The sequence below is a fragment of the Dermacentor albipictus genome, chromosome 6, assembly GCF_038994185.2.
Source record: "Dermacentor albipictus isolate Rhodes 1998 colony chromosome 6, USDA_Dalb.pri_finalv2, whole genome shotgun sequence".
In the NCBI taxonomy this organism is placed as follows: Eukaryota; Metazoa; Arthropoda; class Arachnida; order Ixodida; family Ixodidae; genus Dermacentor; species Dermacentor albipictus.
In genome coordinates this window covers 14,574,664-14,592,622 of record NC_091826.1, presented here as the reverse complement: position 1 = coordinate 14,592,622, position 17,959 = coordinate 14,574,664, and the positions used below count along the sequence as shown (strand labels likewise).

Genomic DNA, 17,959 nt, shown 5'->3' with positions numbered 1-17,959 from the left:
CGACCACAATGCGGTGTTTTGCGACGGGAGTACGACGGACTTTCGATGAAGTCGAAAAGCATTCCGCAAACTCTGTGACCAAGTTCACAATCTCATCTCTTTGTAGTGATGACAGCTCTCGGTCAATGTCGATAGAGGTAAGGACACTGTCTAAGGTGGCAGAAGCTGGTGATGCTGCATCGAGGGTTGACACATCTGCAAATTGTGCATAGTCATGAAGAGACGCTATGGCTGTTCCCTTCGCCACTTGTTGTGCCTCATTGCCAAAGTTAGTCAAAAGGACGTCCGCATATCCGTTACGCAGGTGAACTAGGCCTCTTGCCACGCATATTTGCTTTTCCAGTAGTAGCCCGATATTTCCGTCTGCAAGTCCCTCATAGTCACGAAATATGTCGCTCCTTACAACGACAGTCATACTGCACCGTGCCGGCACCGTCACGTCTTCATCCACAATACGGAGAGAGGAAATATGTGGCTCTTCTGTATCAGAAATGGTAACAGCATTTTCTGTGGAAAACAACACGCGTGATTCTTGCAAGTCGATAATTGCGCCATTCGTTCGCAAGAAGTCCATGCCCAGTATCAGATCACGGGAACACTCAGGGAGAACAATAAAGCTGCTGACGTATGTAAAGCCTCTAATTCCGATTCTTGCTGTGCACATTCCTACGGGGTCGACTAAGTGTCCCCCCGCTGTACGTATTGGAGATCCGGTCCAATGGGTCAATACCTTTTTCAATTTTCTGGCGAGTACACTGCTAATAACTGAATAGTCCGCACCAGTGTCTATCAATGCAGTCACTTCGAAGTCGTCGATGATGACGCGCAACTCGGAAGTAACGGTGTCATCACTGCACTTGTCCGTCGTTTCGTCACTGCCGTCGTCTTGTCGGATTGGCGATGGAGGGCCTTCGGTGTTCCGGGTGTCAGCGGCCTTGCCTCCACGGGTCGCTGGCTCTAGTTTTCCCGTCGCGGACTTTGGGAGCGTCGCCTCGGTGAAATGGAAGCGGGACGCGGACTGGGCGACCTATAACGCATAGGCGCTGCTGATCGAGGTTCATGTTGCTGGGTGTTCCGAACAGTTTGGCGCGTCGATAAAAATGCCTCAATCTCATAAGGGCGCTCACCGTTTCGGGGGCAAGGTGCATTCACAGAAAAGCCACGCAGTCCTACTCGGCGATACTGGCATTCCCGGTATAGGTGACCAGCCTCTCCACAGTGATAGCAGAGGGGACGCCGGTCTGCAGTGCGCCACACATCGCTTTTACGTGGGCTTCCTTCTGGCATGGGCTGCACATTGCGAGGAAGTACCTGGGGTATTGTGGCCGTTCGTCCAAAGTCGGCGCGTCCTCGGTCCTGACGTAAAGCTTGGGCGTACGACATCCGCGGCTGACGCTCTGGCTGTGCGTGGGGCCGTACCTGAGGCTCTGGCTCACAAATTACTTGCCGGACTTCTTCACGTATAACATCAGCAAGTGAGGACACCGTAGGAGGGCTTTGGGCCAGCTGCAGTTTCTGCAGCTCTTCTCGTACGACGGACCTCACCATTTCGCGTATGATGTCCATGTTGTTGGGGAGGGCTCCTGACCCAACGTCAAATGATGCGACGCATACATCTCTGTTGTATTGCCGCGCGCGCTGCTGCAGCGTCTTCTCCATCGTCGTCGCCTCTGATCGAAATTCGGCTACAGAGCGGGGCGGATTACGAACCAGGCCGGCAAAGAGTTCCTGTTTCACACCGCGCATTAGGTGCCGCAATTTCTTGTCCTCAGCCATGTTTGGGTCGGCTCGGCGGAAGAGGTGGGTCATGTCTTCAATGTACATGGTCACACTTTCGTTGTTCCTCTGGTTCCTCGCCTGAAGGGCGGCTTCTGCCCTCTCTCGGCGGTCCGTGCTCGGGTATGTAGCTAGCAGCTCTCGTCGGAAGTCGTTCCACGACGATAGCGACGCTTCGTGGTTCTGAAACCACGTGCGTGCAGATTCCTCCAGCGCGAAGTACACATACCGCAGTTTCTTTGACTCGTCCCAACCGTTGCACCTGGCGACACGCTCGAAGTTCTCGAGCCAGTCCTCGGCATCCTCAAATGTGTCTCCGTGGAAGGATTCTGGCGTCCGGGGTGAGTCAACGACGACGTGAGAAGGGGTTATTTGAGTAGCCATCGCACTAGTACCTCGGCTGGCTGCCGCCGCTGCCCTTGGTGAATCGGCGAGAGGACCAAACTCGGGGGCCTCACCTCGTATGCGGCGACTCGTGCGTTGGTGGACAGGCGTTAATTCTGTTGGTTCCAAACTTCGGGGATCCGGGCTACCTTCCCTTGCGTGTGTGGGGCTTGGAATCATACCCCGCACCTCCACCAGATATGTAACGAACAGTTACAACAGCCGTTTCTGCGAAAACTGATTTATGTTGGGCGAACCTGTGCCCGTCAACAAAAACCGACTGAGCACTCAACAACAACAAAAAAACGTCCCTCGAGCTTCGCTCCTTCGAACGTCGTCCTCCTCTTTCTCGCCTGCTGTCGCGTGCCAATCGTCCGATTCTCGCGCACGAGCCGCCGGCCTGTCAGCACCGGCCGAGCGTTGCCTTGCGGTGCTTTGCTTGACGCTCGCGGTGTGGCGGCTACGCAGTTGGGATATGTCGGTCGTCTTTGTCTTCTCGCAATGCTGGCGGCAATATATATATATATGGCTGAAGCTTTGTAGCAGGCGCGCGATACACACTTGGACACCTGCATGCTATAGGACGTCGCTGCACGACAACTAGGTCGCCTGGCGACCGCATATTCTGTTACATTTTTTTTTCTTTTGTCCGCTTATCAGTCCGGTCCTATTTTTTCCCTGTGCAAAGCCACCACAAAGCTTTCGGTAAGCTGCCTCATGAGCAAATCAGTTGACGCAGTTGACCCTTAATGCATGTACGAACACACACACGTTATATCTGTAATGATATGCTTGCTCTCTTGTCATCGCAAGAGAGATCCTATAATTAATCCACTCGATCAAACACGTCCCTCACGCTGACGTTTCCGCGTACGCGTGTTTTGTTATTTGTCGTCCCAGTATAAGCTAGCTCTTCCACCCTCGGTATCTAATCTACAGCAGGAAATATTTCAGACGTTCTCTGCCACACTGTCGCGGCCCTCGTCATTAATAATGACTTGACTGTCGTTCCCTTCGTTACGTGTTGCTTTAGAGACTGCCGCTCTTACTCTTAATTGCAATAAATCGTAATGATATGTCTTGAGCATACATTTATACAAATGCGACTTCGGTCTAGCGGCTTGGACGAGAGCCGCTAGACCGAGGTCGGGTATGTTCTACTCCCGCACCGGTCACGCCAAACCACGCCTTCGGTCAGGCAGACTGCGCCAGACGCTAGACTATATGAGCGTCCACGTTTCACCGGGGTAGGAGGACAGCAACTGAACCCCCCCCCCTCCCCCCCCCCCCCAAATTTTCGTGCGCGAAGGCGCCTTACTAGTATGTGACATCACAAAAGACATTTCCCTTTTTTGTTAGTAGCTGTTTCAGGTTCCGCAGGTTTCTTTCGCCTCGAGGAGAAATGGAAACCAGTACTACGCGTGCCCCTGCGTCTTACCGTCAGAGTGACTCTACGCAGTAACGCACAGCTGCGGCATTCTCACGCGCCGACCCAAATAAGGCACGCAGAGAACGAGCAATACGCGAGAAGTCGAGTGACCCCTCCGTGCCTTACCGCGCACTGACACCGCGCAGCGACCGAACGAATTACTCGTGTCCCGCGCGGCGACCAATACCGGTCTGCCTCAAACGCCGCTTCCATTTATTACGTCCACCTACGGCACGTCGAAACGACGTTAAATAATAGCCGCCGTGTCAAAGCAGGAACGGCGCGTGCTGGACGGCTGTAAGGGCTACCCGCTAGCTTGCGCTGTCGACCCAGTAAAAGCAGGTAGGAATGCATGCAAGCAGGCAGACGGATACTGCACGGCACACGACCCAAGGAACCGCTTCTGAGCGGTCGCGATCCGGGCGCACGACGCACTGACTCACACTTGCACGTGCGAGCTAATGCCCGCCTGCATTTGTGTACATACTTTCTTAGCTTATCTGCACGGCAACACACAACTGTCTATACAGACGGGGACGTCGTCTCCTGCGAGGACACGCCCGAGGATAAAAGCGACAGACGACAGACACGACGACGGCGCAGACGGAGTCGGATATGTATAGTGGAACGCCTGTATAAGCACTAACTCGCACGAATTCGAGCACGCGTGTGTACTTCCGAGCGTATAAGCCTACACAAGCAGTGGCACGACCACAGGCGACCGTCGTCTGCAACACGAGGGCGTGCCCGCGGGAACTGAGCAACAGACGACGAGGCCACGAGGCCAACGACGCTGATGACGTAGAGAACAGGTGAAAGTGAAAAAGTAGACCAGTATAGCAGACGGCAATCTTGGCGACCCTCACTGGCGGTGGCGATGTTTTCTTCAGTTATGTTCAATTCCGTCTCGCGTCATTTTGCTCATTTTCGTCTTCTGTACGTGTCGGCGCCGGGCACGAGATGACTTTCCCTCCCCTCCTCTCTCTCTCTCTCTCTCTCACACACACACACACACACACACACACACACACACACACACACACACACACACACGCACACACACACACGTGGTGAAGTGTTCTTAGAGGTCCCCCGCAACCTGACGAGGCAACGCGTTAGACTTGCAGCACATACCATTCTTGCTTTGTAATCAGGTTTTTGTGTTCTGGTATTCTGTTAATCTCACTTCTTTTCTCCTGCGATTTTGCTAAGTGGCATGATCTAAATTGCGAGACTGCAAGACCGCGCTTGCGTCGTCAGTGCACAGTACACGTGGCTCATTTGGCGTGCATAGTTTCTCGTTCACTCCACCCCAAAAGGTGATGATCCAGAATACCAAGTCATGCTGGCAGAGTGGGCTAACCGCGTCGCGGCCAGCTCCACGCTAGCTCCTCTGAAAGGGTCTCAATAACGAACACGCCTGTAACAACGTTTACTTCTCTGTATCTACTTAAAACCGTGCAACACTGTGACGGTTGAAGATACCGCCTGTCAACTGCATCTATTCGGCAGCGCCCTCGCATCCGCAGCCTCAACGCCCGCTCCGGACAGAAACAGAAAGGAAACGATGCTCCAATGCATATCGTAGAAGTCAAACCGCCTTTCGTATAATTTCGATAGAACAAATGCGTCATTGTTGTAGCTGATCAACTGCAAGCATGCGGTAAAAATAGGCTGCATTAAAGCCGCCTATCCAAACGCACAGCTCAGAAACCAACGCTGACCCCAAGAAAGCAGAGTATGATTACATTGTGATGATACGGCCAGCTGGCGCGAGAACTTCACGGGAGTGTCGCCACCCACCTCTCGTCTTTGCGTCTTTTTGGCCTATCAGCCCTTCTCACAGATGAGAGTCGCCGTCTCACTATTCAGGAGAGTATACATCACAAATATAGCTTATCCTTACTCTACTGTTAACGGAGAGGCCGTAGAGATGATATCGCAATCCACAAATTACGCTTTCGGCGCGTACTACTCGCCGCCTCGGCGCGCCTCCAAGCTTTAACAGTGCTGCATACTTTTATCGAGCAAGGCGCTGGCGCGCGCGCGCTCTCCGCCATTTCTTGTGTGCAGTCGCTTCCGACTTAGGTTCAGCCCGTTGCTTCACGATGATGTGAGCGCGGTACCTTTCGTTCGTTAAGTGCTGAATGTATCGTCGGGTTGACAGCCGTACACACACACTCTCTCTCTCTCTCTCTCTCACCCACTGAGTCGCGTCGTGCAATTTGGGTCGTCGAGTGAGCGGTGCCCTCGAGACCTGCTCGGGAGATATAATAGTCAAGCTGCGTAAAAAAGAAAGTAATCCTCGCAAGCCACCCTGCCCTTAGAGAGAGAGAGAAGAATACAGGAAGGCAGGGATGTTAACCAGTCAATAGTCTGGTTGGCTACCCTACACTGGGGGAAGGGAGAAGGGGAAGAGACTTAACCTTCTTTATGCCGACCCAGTTTCCACGCAAGCTAACCCAACTTAACCCAGCGCGTACAGAACGAGACACAGCCGGCCCTCCTGGACAAATTCGAATTTAGGGTCAGCGCGGATTGTTCTTCGCGGCGCAGTTGCAACGCGTCAGAAAACGTACAGTTGACTAGAAAACTCAACAACTGCTCCGTAGAACGACAGTTTTCACTACAGTTCGCGCGTACTAACATACACCTGTAAGTTTATCATTTTATTTTTTTAACGCAGGGTCGAGAGACGTTCTCGCCGGCAATCCTGATCGCGCTTAGGCTCCAGTTTCCCCACTTTACCACAGACCTTCCAAAAAGAAAGAAAACACTATGGAGAAATATAGCACTGTAGCGTCTACAGATGCAGCAAGTATGGCGACGTATAGCTATACCATGAGAATGATGGGTAGCATACAGTGATTTGCCTAGCTTCATACTCGCTTCAAATGGCTTTGTGACTTTGCAGTTTGACCATTTTCAAAAAAATATTGCGTTATAATCGCAAAAACTCGAGGTGATTAGGCCTACGCGCACAAATTTAACGTCCTCGCGCATCTTTAAAAAAAAAAGATTGTTTGGAAAAATAGATATATAAAACGTATTCGGCACAGACAAAAGAACGTCCGAATACACAAGCATATATAAATCGATGTACGACCCATATTTGTTATAGCAACTGAGCAATTACAACGGCGGTGTTCCCTCTAGTACTTTTAGTAGGAAAGGACGCTAGTAACTCTCTATTTATAGCACCGTTACATTCCTCCTCCCAAGCACCGCCTTGATGCCTTAACAGCGCTATGATTTTCGTAGCTATAAAAGGTGCAAGCCTTTCGCTCCTACAGGTACGCACAGGTGCGTCTGGGTCGCGCTCGAAGAGGCCCGCAAACTAAAACTCAGAAAGAAGAAAAAAATAATAAAGTTAACCGCTCCGAAAGCTCTGAGGAAACCTCAACGGCAGTTCAATTACCGCGCTTCTCAAACCGCACTTCCTTTTCTCCCTTTTCGCGCAAAGTGGGTTACGTTAAGAATGACAAGGGCTATTATTACGGGGGCAGAAGTAAGCACACAAACGTCTCTACGCCTATCAACTACAGTCGCGGACGCCCTGGACAACGCGCGATTACGCTCCGCTCGCTATCGGAAGAGCAGGGCCGGAACCAATCGGCGCCCGTTTCCGTCCTCTGTCGACGGACTTCCGGGGCAAACCTCTTTACTATTAGCGCCTAAGAGCTCTAACCTGCACAGACGCAAGCGCAATGGCCGGCGAGGCCGGACTGCGGTGGAGGAGGCATGCCGTAACGCCAGCGTAAATTGTAATTCCAGTATAAACGCTAAATAATCCCAGGTAGAGTCAAAATTGATCCAAGCATCAATACCCTCCACTAGGGCGTCATATCTCGTAGCATTAACTGTAGCTCTACACGCCACGGTAGCTCAGTGGCTATGACGTTGCGCTGCTGAGCTCCAGGCCGTCGGTTCGAATCTGGGGCGCGGGGCGCCCACATTTCGATGGGGGTGAAATGCAAAAGCGTTCGCGCACTTATATTAATGTGCACGTAGAAGAACCCAGGGCGGTCTAAAATAATCCGGTGTCCCCACTATACGGCGAGCCCCATAATCAGATCGTGGTTCTGGCACGCAAAAGCTCAGAGTTTATTATTTAACTGCAGCTCTTGGAAACAAGCCTACACGCTACAACAGCACACGCACAAGGAACAACGGTGACACTCGCCGTCCCGCGCACGTAGAGAGAGAGAGAGAGAAGGGAAGACGGAAAGGCAGGGAGGTTAACCAGACTGAGTCCAGTTTGCTACCCAACACGTGGGGAGGGGAATGGGGAGTGAAAGAGGGAGAGAGAGAACTTAGGTGTAGGATGTCTATAGTCGGGCACTCAGGTCTGTTGCCCTCAGGTAGCGAAAAAGCGCTCGAACTGCTTTCTGGGCCAATGAACTGTGAGGCCAGGCTCCCAAGATCTTTGCTTCCGTAAATGGCCTGTCATCCAGTCTATTTAAGGCACACTGGAGAGTAACCACAGATGGTATGTCACGGGTCAGTGACGCAACACACATGACGGTACCACTACGTATGTTCACATATTCAATACAAAAGCTTGCGATGCAGCTGATATTGAAAACGGGGATGATACAAGCTCCTATGCGACACACACACCAGCTGACACTTCTCAATGACACCGACATGGCGCAGCCATCCTGCTTCGTTAAGGTGTTCAAGTTTCGGCAGAACCTGTCAACAGGAACTGGACGTCGGAGACCTCGAAGTGTCTTGCCGAGCAAGTTTTTCAAACAGTGTCCCGGCGCAAGTTTGTTGTTGACATTTTAAAGCAGCCCCCACATAAACATTTAGCGTCTGCCTAAGACAGAGGCGCAGTTGTCAAAAAATAGCACGCTTCCTTTGATGCAAACGAGGTCACCTCCCATTTGAGAGGCAAGATATCCCATATTGAGAAGCCCACTGTAATCTCGGGTGCCCTCAGGCAACGCCACGAATTGAAGGTGCCCAGCGGTTGCGCAATTGAGGACGCTAAACGGCGGCGCGCTGTGGCGGGTTAAGGGTCACAGCAGAACGAAGTAGAACTTGCTATTGCAAGCAAGAGTACAGCATCTAGCTGTGGACATATCAGTGTTCGAAAAAGGAATCTCGCTCCCCTTGCAGTTTTTACGAAGACGAGTCTCCTTCTAAGCGTCTTCCTGTGAACTTGTCTTGTTTGGACACCCGCGGATGTCATTAGACTGCAGTCAATTAATTCCCGGGTTGCTTATGCATGCTTATTCAATTGCGGCAAGCCGATGGAATACATGCTCTTCTAGCACGAACAAAACTCAATTAGTGCACTGCTCTAACTGGCCACAATATTCGGGTGTCAATTATTAATTATTTTGTTCACTGACGCAGCCAGCTCTTTAATGAGCCACCACAAAAGCATATATGTAAGCTTGAATAGAACAACTCCAGTAACAATGAATGAAGAACAACACTCTACCTAGACGTAAGACATGTGGAGTCTGTGTGTGCGGTCTTCAGAAGACTGAAACAAAAAGAAATAAATTTTAGTATGTAGGTTCATCTAGCAGTAATTTGTTGTTTATTGAATCAATTAATTAATTAATGCGTGTAGCGGAGTAAAAGGACAGGGAGAGAGGACAGCAGAGGACAGAGCAAATTTACATATATACAAGGTAAGAGTTACTAGGTAAGCTTTATCCATAAAGGTTTATCTGCACGCAAACTTTCTTGACGTCACTATAAGCTACCGAGCGGTGCTTATGCTAACGCCATAGCTTAAGTCCGTGATCTTCAAAGTTGAGCGGCGACCCGCAGGTCGCGATACAAACAGTGCACAAAAGCCACTATACAAAAGTGGATATTTTTATGCCAACGAGCACAATCGCCGCAAGACTGCGTTTACAATATACGCTCACGTCGTCTCATGCATATTAATCGCGTCGCACTGCGTCGGCACCGTTGTTCGCCGGCATTGTTAGAACGTACGCTCAAGGTCGCTGCCCTTCCTGCAATGAAGATGAATATCGCGTGACATTTAGCCTTACAGCTGGCTCTCCCTGCGCACTCTCGTCCCTTATCATCTTTCCAAATCACGGTCACGCTGGTTGCATGCCAACAATACGGCGCGCCAGACAATGTGTGCGTGCACCGGCGGCGGCTAATTTGTCTGGGACAAATTAATCGCGCGCGGTGGGATGCGAGCTGAATTGAGTGCAAAGCGCCCGCCAACCACACTTTCTGCGCTCATGTTACGTGGTCGAGGTTTCTCTAAAACTTCCTCGTTTGTACTGTCTGCAAAGCCACAGGATACCTACGATTATCCCTGCGTGCGGACAAAAGGTTAACCGAGGCTGCGCAGAAATGCTAAACTGTCACGTACTGCAGGACACGGTGGGAACAAGAGGAAATTATTGCAACTGGTTCATGTCGTATAACACTGATTCTGACATCATGTAGTACGACACGTACATCGTATGCAGTAGCTTCACCGGGAACCCTTTAAAATTTAAACCTTGTAAGTTAAAAATGCCACGATGTGCGTGAAGTGGTAATTCAATCGCTTTGTGAACACTCTCTTGGTTATTCATTCCGGTGAAGTCCTCCACTTATGTGCGGCTCCTGACCGTATGTTGCTATTTGTGCCAGAATCAGCCTCGCTTCTGACGGCGCACACAGCGCAGAACATTTGTCCAATGTGCTGCGCACGTGGACACACACAAACACATAACGCATCAGCGATAAGATAACGACAGGCCGTACATTTAATGCCACTGAAGTATCGATACAAATTATCTGCGAAACCTGGTATTCTCTCGTCATCAATCTATATACAAAGACCAAGTGGTTTTGTCGAAATAGCGGCCAACCTACAGCAGCCATGATTCTATGTCACGATATACATATACCGGGACGCACTTACAGGCGAGATATACGCGTGTTTCGCTATCGCTACAGAGTTTCTTCAATACCAATACTCGCGCATTCCTCCCGCTGAAAGCCATTACGCCTAAGTTCTCATCCATCTATAACATTACGCTCTCTCCCTCGCGCCACCCACCTAAGTGTCCCATTAGGACGTTTTCCAGATAGCGTCGCTTTACTTCATAGCCATCCAGTTCATTCGGAACGCGACTGAAAGCAGGGCGTGTTGGTACGGGTGTGCATGCTTACGAACAAAACAGCTAACAAAGCACGGGGACGTAGAAAAGAAGTACACAACAGACAACAAGCGACAAATAAAACAAGTGCTGTCTACTTTTTTTCGACGTCACCGCATTAATCCGCTAGGTGGACGTACAGCTAATCAACCCTGCACTTTGACATCACTCTCAAGCTTTGAGTAGGTTATCTCCTTTATCGTATATCGGACGGACGAAAGCCAAGTGGTGTCGAACCAGAGACAGCAGAGAGAGAGAGGGGGGGGGGGAAGCAAGGACGCAATGAGAGATAAAAGTATCCAGGAGCACCGGTGGGCCATTGCCGGCAGCGACATTTCTAGGTTAATTGCGGACAGAGCGGTTCCGAAGGAGGGGGCCGCGCTCTGCGCTGAACACAGTGAACTATGGCGAGCCTGTCACGTCAAGGGGGGGAGGGGGCGAGCCAAGGCTGCGGGCGTCGTGTCCGGTCAACCACCCACTCTTGCGACTCGAAAGCCAGCGCTAACAACAATGTCCCGCACAACTTCATCATGGCCTCGAAAGAAGCAAAGGTAGCAAGTGAGAAAGAACACGACATACTATATACCTGTCTCGCGCGCACATAAATCAATTGCAGTCCATCGTTCACTCAACACACAATCCATTAGATATAGATGATATACCGACAAGGGTCTCCAAGTCAGTGACTACACCGAGACCTACCGGGACGCCTAAACGTACGGTTAGGATGTGGACCTCCGACCAAGCGAAGACAAAGAAAGAATACAAGGCGACGCGTCTCTTCGTCTAGTAGCGCTGCCCATTTCAATCATATATCCAAACCGGCCAACCTGTCAACGTACGTAAACTAGAATGAAATGACAGAGCTAACGCGACAAAAACAAGTAACCGCTACAACTGAGCGAGAATCCCTAAAAAGGGGCAGCGATACACGAGCAGGCGCGGTGTGAAATACAGAAGAAATCAATGTTTACACATTGATTGATTGATTGATTGATTGATTGATTGATTGATTGATTGGTTGGTTGATTGATTGATTGATTGATTGATTGCAAAGTACAACAGAAGGGCTATGATCTTTTCAGATCATAGCTCTTGTAGTGGACGTCTCCGGGTTCATTGTGAACCTCTGGGCTCATTTACCAGCCACGCGAGCCGAAGTGCACAAGCGCGTTTTTATGCATTCCATCTTGGGCCAAGCACAGCACCGCGGGCGAGATTCGTACCCGCAACATTGTGTCCCCCAGCAGAATGCCACAGCCACTGTGACACAGCGGCGGTTGGTGCTTAAGCCTTTCATATACAGTGGAAGTACCGACCAAACGACCTCAGAGCTGTCCAACTAGCTTGCCCGGGGGATAAGCGTTTGCGTTGTTGAGCAAGTAAAAAAAAAAAAAAAGAGAGGGCAAGGAAGAGAGGGGAATGTCACGAATGTCCAGAAACACAGCGAAAGAAAAACAAGTCGCTAAGAGCTGCGTGAGCTCGATCAGAGGCAGTTCAAGTCGGCGAAGGACAGAACGCTCACACAAAGGGCAAGCTAAGAACAAAGCGCACGCAGTTCTTGCGGTCTAATTATTCCCGGAAAGGCACCGCGGCTTGAAGGCAATTGGCTTGCGGGCAGCCGTCGGCGGGGTCTTTTTCTCTGTAAGCTCCACTTTGTTTATTTTTATTCTAGTTCTCTCTTTTTCTTTTGGAGAAAGGAAAATAAAAGAGGCTGGGCGTAGTCCCGGTGGCCACCGGAGCGGCCACCATGCCGAGATGTCGCAGCTTCGTTGCCGGCTTACGCGTGAGACAAAGCGCTTGTCTCATCGGGTCCGCAGCCCTTGCGACGATGCGGCGAAAACAATAAGAACACTTCTCCTATGCAGTACAATTCCTGCTGACGATTATGACAACATTAAAGAGTTTCAGCTTCTCCGTATACGTATTGATCTTTAACTGAATACCGGGTTAAGGTAATCGTGGACGGCAGTAACAACGCTGGCAGCGACACCTCGTGACGCTTTGCTCAACAACAACGCGTGATACGTTCTTCTGTTACATATGGGTGTTCTCTTCGAAGCAAAATAAAAGCAAAACGGACCTGTAAGTTGTCGACTGCAACGCCGCCAACGCTTTACACCAGGGAGATAAGCATAGCAGATCTGATAAGTTACTGCAATAACGCTGTGTCCTCTCTAGTTGAATTCTGCACCGCAAAATGCCGCTACCAACCCAGCTGCTCAAACTTATGCCCCCGAAAACTCAGCATTCAGTGGACGGTAACCACGTGTGCAGACAAGCTAAAGCTATACTGAAAGGCATACGTGAACGCCCTTATTTTTGTTTTTCCCTGGAAGCTGCTCTAACCGCTCAAGGAAAGTGTTCGCTTGACCTGCAACGTTGTGTTTCCAGCAAAAAATTACTAGGGGGCGCTGGCGAGGCAACCCTGGCGCTGAGATTGGCCAGCTACCACATAGGAACGATGGGTATCAAGTGGATTTGTTTAAGCTTAGTGTTTGTGGGTTCAGAAGTTCCTGTCGCGTTGTTTATGAAGCTCTACCTTTCTAAATTTAAAAATTAAATTATGGGATTTTACGTGCCAAACCCCGATTATGAGGCACGCCGTAGTGGGGTACTCCGGAGTGATTCCGACTACCTGGGGTTCTCTAATCTGCACCTAATTTCAAGTGCACGGGTGTCTTCCCATTTCGCCCCATTGAAATGCGGCTGCCGTGGCCGCTTTCTAAATTTCCAAGAAGTCATATCTTTGTAAACGCATAGAAGCAATACGTTTCTGCACACACCCATAATCAGTGCGAGTCGTAGCGTTTATAACGCAATATTCTGCTGAAAATGAACAATTTGCAAAGTCAAAAAGACGTTCGAAGCCAGATACGCACAGTTAAAACAAAATTCATACTTCTAATACCTACAGCTTCTGTAGACACTAGCGATATGGTTCCCTGTAGTAATTCTTGTGGGAAAATTATATAATATGCGTAATTGGCGTCGTTCTGTAACAACCTATGGCATTGGCGTCGCAGGATAAACGCTCTTGAAGAGCCAACCCCTCACCGCTAGATTCTCGCTTTCGATCACCCCGCTTCGATGAAGAAAAAAAAAGAAAGTTACATATCGCTGATTGCGGTGTTTTCCGGAAGGCCGTCGGACGGCACAGTTCGGGGCACTTATACGTGGGACCGAGGCGGGTGTCACAGGTTGCTTACCGGCCGGTTCGGAGCGGCGCTAACAAAACACACGCTGCGTTTATTACAGTCTTCAGATCTTTCCGGCATACTCTTAACGGGCCAATAAAAAACAATCGCTGAGGTATTATAATACACGGTGTCAATGCGGAATTAAAGCAGAGTTAACAACAATGCACGGAAGTTTTTAAAACTTGAGAACAACTTAGCAGCCCGTAAAAAGCAGGTTTGTATATGTCGACCGGTCATTCGAAGTAGCCATTTATTTATTTTTATTTATTTATTGGTACTGTCAGCCCTTGACGGGGTATATTACAAGAGTGGATTCAATATACACAAACATAGAAGTGCATTAGCCCACTTGAAATGTGCAAAAATAAAACACATTATAACAATATATTTCCAAAGCACATTAATGGCATTATACATCCTAATGCTAATGCAGAACTTCAGGATATAGAATATCAGGGTGCGTACATAGGATACCCCTGGCAATTTATTGCTTCTAAGAATGCACCAAACGATTTTATTTTCACAACTGAATCAGGACAAGAATTCTACTGTCGAATCGCCCTGTGGAAAAAAGAAATTGTCTACACCTGCACTAGAAACCGGTAGCCACGGTATAACAATAGCAAAATACGCAAAAAACTATACTAGCGCCTTCTATGAAGCACAATGAAACGCAATGTCGGATATGGACGCCACGGTGCTATAAAGAAAAGTAAATCAGACAGTGTAGTTTTTCACAAAGCGTGTAAAATGATAGTTGTACACTGCAGCAGACTGCGAGATTCTACCAGCAACGCATGCACAAACAATCTTCCTGTGTCGCGATTCACCTATTTTAATGAAGATAGTACCTACACATAAAGAAAGATTGTCAGAGAGCAAGAAGACAGATAAACCATGTGTCTTTTTATCTTTTAGATTTATCTATCTTTCACCGAGTGGTACAGGGCCATATTCCAACGTTCGCAGAGCAACAAATAATAAGGTTGTTTGACACAATCTTAACATAAACTTCAAACTGCGTCATCGCATGTGTTCTTCATTCGCTTTCGTAATCTTGCTACAGGCAGTTCTCTCGCCAAATTACGATTTATCCGTCAAAACCCTGCGCTGGTTAACCTCTCGCTGTCATTTGCTTAATTTTTTTTTTTAATTTGTCAAAGCAAATGGAGTCGGTCAAATCCCGGCTACATCAGCCTCTGGGCCATGCGCCCGCTCACATTTATCAGGTCAGATCGAGGTCTCTGTGCCATGGAATTTGTTGAGAGGTATACGCTATTGAATGCGAAATAACCGGATTAACGAGATCTAAGACGGATAAGCATCTCCAGGTGAGCCTAGAGAGAATCAAGTCAAGCCCGTGCACACAACGACAAAGTACTGCAGGTAAAGCAGGGGGGCAATGTTATCGGGTTCCCTGCATGCTGAGAAGCGAAACCTCAGTAATATCACTTTCGCAATGCGACACGAGAGGCGGTCGAAGATAAGAAATCTGGCTCACCATTAGGATTGAGAAATGTCACGGGTCACAGCGGCTCGTGGACCCGACCGGCTTTGGACAGAAAGAAACACTCAACAATACGATATAATTCAATCAGCAAGAGCAACACTTCGACCTTTTCATGTCAGAATATTTGCATTCAGAGCGAGAGCAGTAGCGAGAAAGTAGGGTACCCGCGTGCATTCACAATCTGTCGCGTCTTTCAATATGAAGACTACATGAAAGGGAGAAATTGTCATCTACCCAACTGTTGCACAAGCTACAAAGGAAACCCATGCGGGTTGCTCAGAAAGAAAGCTTCGCACTTGAACACAAATTTGCCCTGGTCCGGGGGATCGAACCCCGGACCAACGCCTTAACGGAGCCCTGGTCTCCCTACCATCTCATGTGGTAGAGCTGCCGGAAGACGCCATATAAGAGCTACCAGGCCACAACAGTGTGACCAGATTGGCAGCTTTATGTGGCAGCTCATAGACGCGAAGTTCTATAATACCAACCTAAATTTTCTCTCGTAGACAGACTGTGATTCCGCTACATTCGCATGGCCATGTGGAAACCCACTTTTCTTTTTTATTTGCTTCAAGATCAGAAAACTGAAGTGCAGTGATGACGAGCCTTGTATGCAGTATACGTACGTTGCAACCACGAAACGCATGGTGATGAACTCAGCATATTCCGTGGACAACTGATTTTTTTTTTTCATGTATACATTATACCTCACAGGTTCCAGGGTCTGGAACAGTGCGTGAGGGGGGGGGGGGGGGGAGAGGTGGAGTTACAGTAATAAACAAGCACACAAGTAAATGGCACAAGGCATAGCAAAGTTCATTACTTCTGAATAGGAAAAAAATATCCTGAATAAATATTAAAGACGGCGAAAGAACCATTGAACGAAACACGCGAGGACGTAACGTGTATGCGTTAGTGTGCAAGTATACAAAACAAAAGCACATAAGAAATACACCTTGTACAATAACAAAATAATAAAATACAAGCAGAAAACGACGTTTATACAATGAAAAATAGATCCATTACAGAAGGAAGGTAGGATTAATTCACTTCATAAAGCACTCAATATACGAAAAGTCTATAACGAAAAAAAATAAAGTTAGCTCATTTCTGAAAATTATTGGGTCACGTATGTCAACCATAGAATCAGGAACCCCGTTCCAAATTTTAATTCCACGAGGCAAAGCGGAATTGTTAAACGCTTGCGTTCGAGCAGATGGACGTTGAAAGCATATGCTATTATTTTAACACGATGACACTTTATTGATGATACGATGGCGTTAATAACACGTTGTTTAACACGATGAACACTAGCTACTTTTATATAAACCGACTCAGCCGGTCATTCCGTAAAATGCTCTGCCGCCCTCCCGCTGTGCAATTACGAGCCCGTTCTGACCGAGCTACAATCCGCGCTTTGTGAACACGCCTCTGACACTCGCACAGGAAAAAAAATGGCTGTGGCTTAGGTAAGGTTAAGCCCAGGATGCGAAGCATACTAGCCTTTATTTTAGTTGTTGAACCACTGTTTAGCCTGGTGAACTGCTGTTGCTTGGCTATATTTGGTTCGGCTAGACGAAGAAACAACTCATGCATTACTTCTTCGCCTTCAAGAGTGGAACGCGACAGCGTTCCCGTCGACCCGCCAAGGGGTGTAAGACAATGGGCTACAGGGCAGCGACTACGCGCCCCGCATTGGACGCGGTGAGCGTCGAGCAAAGCAGCGTTCGGCGCGGCAACGAAATGTGCGCCTGAGCAAGAGACGCACGCCTTAGAAACAGCGCGTTTCTAAGGCAACACCGCATTCACTAGAGGCGCTTTTGTACCGCTTTGAAGCGTTGTACTCGTGGCTCAGTGGTAGCGTCTCCGTCCCACACTCCGGAGACCCTGGTTCGATTCCCACCCAGCCCGTCTTGCAAGAGTTGAGCCAAAGCCACTTCTCCTCTGTCGTGACGTCACGGTGTCACGTGATTTCATGGTCACCGCCGCGCCTGAGGAGCTGGGTTGAGCCCTCGTAATATGCTTCGCATAAAAAGCAACGCAGAGTCGCCACAAGGCGTCACTTCCGGCAGAAAGCACTGCACTGCGAACATCACATCTCTGAGGAGCAGAAACCGAAAGCAGTATAACAAAAAACAAAGAAAAAGATCGGAGGAACCAAAGACAAACAGTTAAAAGGCCAGAGCTAGGACGAGCAGCGGGTCGAAAGCGACGCGGAAACGAGCGTTCAGACGCGGCAGGAAAACCGCAGACGTTCCGTTCCTGTTTTGCCTGCCCCGCCCCCGTGCTGCAACAGGACAAAACAACGCGGGCAACGACGCGAACTCGCCGCAACCTTCGCCCGCGAGCCACGATGGTGTTTGACCGGAAGTGAAGCCGACCAGGCAAAAGTGCGCCCGAAGAGACGCCCTTTTGTCGCCGGCAACGCAGCAACTCCGCCTGCCGTCAAGTTATGCACAGTCTCGTCCTCTGTTCGACGTCTTGTTCTCCCAGCCACAACAAGCACGACCACTCCGTTATGTGCTCC

At 49.3% G+C, this 17,959-nt stretch overlaps 2 protein-coding genes across 13 annotated transcripts in view; one reads left to right on the top strand and one right to left on the bottom strand.

Moving 5' to 3' along the window:
• LOC139060795 (DNA (cytosine-5)-methyltransferase 1-like) overlaps nucleotides 1–17,959 on the bottom strand; it is a 118,061-nt gene that overhangs the window by 57,203 nt on the left and 42,899 nt on the right. The window contains exon 1 of one of the 10 annotated variants that reach the window (XM_070539952.1): nucleotides 9,042–9,061. The exons of the other annotated variants lie outside the window; for them this stretch is intronic. The gene's annotated coding sequence lies outside the window, so the exon portion shown is untranslated. Of the gene's footprint in view, nucleotides 1–9,041; nucleotides 9,062–17,959 lie in introns of those variants that run through there. 10 annotated transcript variants of the gene reach the window in all.
• Nucleotides 1–17,959, top strand: part of LOC139060796 (uncharacterized) — a 172,159-nt gene that overhangs the window by 131,245 nt on the left and 22,955 nt on the right. The gene's annotated exons all lie outside the window — the stretch shown is intronic.